Source organism: Bison bison, unplaced genomic scaffold (assembly GCF_000754665.1).
Source record: "Bison bison bison isolate TAMUID 2011002044 unplaced genomic scaffold, Bison_UMD1.0 scf7180017864122, whole genome shotgun sequence".
In the NCBI taxonomy this organism is placed as follows: domain Eukaryota; kingdom Metazoa; phylum Chordata; class Mammalia; order Artiodactyla; family Bovidae; genus Bison; species Bison bison.
In genome coordinates, this window is record NW_011494694.1 from 389,353 (window position 1) to 393,189 (window position 3,837).

The following is a 3,837-nucleotide window of genomic DNA, read 5'->3' on the forward strand; positions in this document are numbered from 1 at the left end:
ATTCTTTGGAAGGACTGATGCTGAAGCTGAAGCTCCAATATTTTGGCCACCTGATGTGAAGAACTGACTGATCTGAAAAGACCCTGATGCTGAGAAAGATTGAAGGTGGGAGAAGGGGACGACAGAGGATGAGATGGTTGATGGCATCACCCACTCAATGGACGTGAGTTTGAGCAAACTCCAAGAATTAGTGAAGGATAGGGAAGGCTGGCGTGCTGCAGTCCATGGGGTCACAAGGAGTCGGACATAACCAAGCAACTGAACAACAATAACAAAAATGTGGATGAAAGCTAAAACTTTCTGCTAAAGTCATAATCTATTTTTTGCAAAAAGCATGACTCGTGCGCTCTCCCTCCTCGAGGGTGAGAGCTGGTCTGTCCACCACTCGCCCACTCAGCTGGCTGGGAGGCGCTTGAGGACCCAGGTCCAGCCGATGGTGTCGTGGTGATCAGGGCACCCTGGCTTATCCCAGGATGGTGCACGTGACGTTCCCCTGCTCTTCAAGGAGCCTCTGGGGACAGATGGAGCCTGTGCAGCAGGCAGTGGAGTGAGAGGAGTCGTTCCAGCCCCTTTGATCTCCTGAGCTCCGAGAAGATTGTTCAAAGCGATGGCTGCGATGCCTTGGCCTCATTCTGCCCCACCCCCAGCTCCCCAGCCACTCCTGGGATCAGATAATCCTTGTGTCCAGTGGGACATCTGCTCACTGCCTCGCACCCTGAGGACAGGCTCAGCCCTGTCGGAGACACCAGCCCCAAGCATTGCACATCCTTGGTTTAACTGGGGCTGGGAATTTATGGCTTTGTGACAAATACATCTTGAATTCCTCAAACAACACAGAGTGTTTACATTGGAGGAAGACTCAGTCTGTGCATTCCGCGGGTCTGGGGTCGTCAGCCTGCCCAGTGTCTTGACCACATCGAGGAGTGGTTGACAGAAGGAAATATCGCACGATTTAAAATCCCTGAGTGGGTGGGGTTGCGGCTGCAGTGGAGCCACCCCGCATGTCGGTCTGATGTGGCTCAACAAGGAGTTTCATTTTTCCTCGTCTTCGGGAGGATTTAACGGGATCTCGGACGATGCTGTTCCTATGTCCACACAAGCCGATGGGGAGAGGAGAACGAAGTCCTGCCTCGACAAGAGGACTTCAGTTTTCCTTAACATGTTTCACACACTTCGTAAGCATGCAGGGCCTTCTTAAATTCTTCCTGCGTGGCTCACTCCTCACAGGATTTCTTTAGACACTGTGTCGGGTGGCCAGCACCAGTCCTAGGGACAATCGAGGCTTCCGCTGAGCGCAGAGAAACGCGTCTGTTGTTCAGTGGGTGCCTGACACTGGTGCCCTTCCAGAGTGCAGCCTGACGAGGGAAGTTTCCGAAAATAAGACCCCGCTGACAAAGGCAACGGAGTCTTTCCCCCAGCATCCCCGTATCCAGCTCTCACCAAAAAGACACTGTCTGAATTCAGCTTTGTCAGCAACTGGCTTCTAACTCCGTCCCCAAAGATTGGACCCCACGACTGGCATTTCCGGGGATTCCAGCCCCAGCTTCTTGGGCACTGAAGCCAGGAACTGTGGCTGCAGCTGATGGTGGGAGTCCGAGTGAAGTTGAAGATCCTTGAAGTCGAATCCTCGGGGTTCCCTGGGCAGACTGGGCAGGTGGGCGTCGCAGGGACCGCCCTCATGGTCTCCGAGCCCCTGGTGGGTCGTGATTCGTCGGCTGGAACTTGGATTAGGCGAGGAAGGAGGGGCGCCTCCCAGCGAGACGCACGCGGCACGGTTACCCGCTGGCCGAGCGTCGGCTCCTCCATCGGGGGGCAGACGCCCCGTCTGGATTTCCTTCCGAGACGAAAGCCGGCGGGAGTCCCACGGCAGAGAGCATTTAGGACGAGCCCATCTGCTCCCAAAGCTGCCCGGCCCCACTGCGGCTCCCCGTTCTGTTCCCTCTCCAGCGTTTCCAGGTGGAACACGGCGGAAGCGTGTGTTGGCTCTTCTGTGCTCTGCTGACCTGACGGGCAGCAGCACCGCACTCGCTGGCGGAGGAGCCGAGAAGCTGCCTGGCTCGGCGTGTTCTCGAATGTGACGCGGTTCAGCGACTCGGCTGCGAGTGGGTCCCAGCTCCGCACTCGCCCTGTTGAACTCCGGCGACACCTCTTCAGGCCACCACGGTGTGCAGACCCCACGCTGCAGACTCTTGGATGGAGAACGGGGTTGGTTTCATTCGGAGACAATGCAGTCGTGTCCACTGTGCGGCTACTGGGAGGGGCGGGAACGTCCCCTCTGGTGCAGAGCCGCAGGAGGAGACGCGGTCTCCCCGGACAGAAGGGCTGTGGGCGGAATACGCGGGCCTTGCCTGAGGCCATCACACCGGGGTGATTCTTCCCCCCGGGGGAACATGTGTGGGGCAGGAGCCGCTCCTGGCGTGTGGTGCCCAGAGGTCAGGGTGTTTCCCCGAATCCCACGCAGGACAGCCCCCCGCCCCCAGTGCCCCAGAGACTCAACCCCACAAGGTCAGGCGAGGTTGGGAACCCTAGCCTAAAGCATAAAGATAAAGGAGTGTTGGGTAGACAAATCCGGCAGCTGGTGTCTGGAGATGAAGGCGGTTTCCTTCTCTGCGGAGCCTCTGCTTGCTGTCCTGGTAGCTGGATGCCCGTGCACCACGAACACGCTTTGTGCAGGGCAGGACACCCCCTCTCTGCCCAGAGCCGGGGTCCGGGTGCGGCCCTTCTGAGGGGCCTCGGGGTCAGTTCCAAACCATCAGCCTCCAAGCTCAGAGTTCAGCGTGCAGCGGCTCTCACATTCTTGGAAATATCACTGTGTTCTGCTTTCAGTTTATGTCAGCCTTATAAATACCTACTTTTGTATCGTAAATACTCTGTCGTCACATTCACTGCAATTTTAGTTAAACTGCAGTTTCAGGTCGAGGTCTTTATACGAATGTACTGAAACCAACCTACCCAGATGTACACCCAGGAAACAAAACTGCTGGTTTGCACTTGTTCGCAGCTGCATTTCATACTCAGGTCCTGAATCAGTGAGACCACATGGAACAGCGACTCTCTCAGTGACTCTGGGAGGCAGTCGAGGACAGGGGAGCCTGGCGTGCTACAGCCCACGGGGTCGCAAAGAGCCGGACATGACCTGGCGACTGAACAAGAGTCTGGTCCCTGGGCTTGGGCCCTGCCCCCCGCTGAAGCAAACCCCACCAGGTGCCCAGGGGCCCCCACCGGGAGAGTCTGACCTGGGAGGACACATCGCTGACCCCCCACCTCAGCTTCATCTGGTGGGGTGTCCCCCCGAGCACCTGCCTCAGGCTAGGACGGCTGGAGGGGAAGAACCACGGCGTTGTCTCAGGCATGTCGCAGTGAACAGATGTGCCCTGCTTTCTGAGACCTCGGAGCTGTTCTCACAGGCGTCTGATGTGAGACTCAGGCCCACCTTTGTGTTCCCAGCCAGCCCCAGAGGCTAGTGGGAGGGGATGAAATTGTGTAAGACTTGGAAATAACACAACACACAAACTTCACAGATGCCAAAGCACCTTTCATTTAAAATAAGATTGAAATGGAATCAGTGATGAACTGCAGAAGGTAACTATGATGCAGTAGGATTCAAAGGGGAGAGGTGTATTTGGAAGGAGAAGATAATTCACATTCTTATTTCATGAGAGGTTCTGTGCTCACTTTGTACAAGTTGCATGCAGTTTTGCTTGCATTTCAGTTTCAGGCCTTTGTGGCTTGACGTGACCGGGTGCGTACTCTAGTCTGTGCCAGTTTCCACACCATCCCTGCCACCCCCAACCCCACCGCCCCCACCCACCGCCCACAGCAGTTCCCTCACTTGGT

At 56.4% G+C, this 3,837-nt stretch overlaps 1 protein-coding gene across 1 annotated transcript in view; it reads left to right on the forward strand.

The window, feature by feature from the left end:
• The window catches only part of LOC104988305 (ribosomal protein S6 kinase alpha-2-like), a 152,770-nt gene that overhangs the window by 129,876 nt on the left and 19,057 nt on the right, over positions 1 to 3,837 (forward strand). The window lies entirely within an intron of this gene.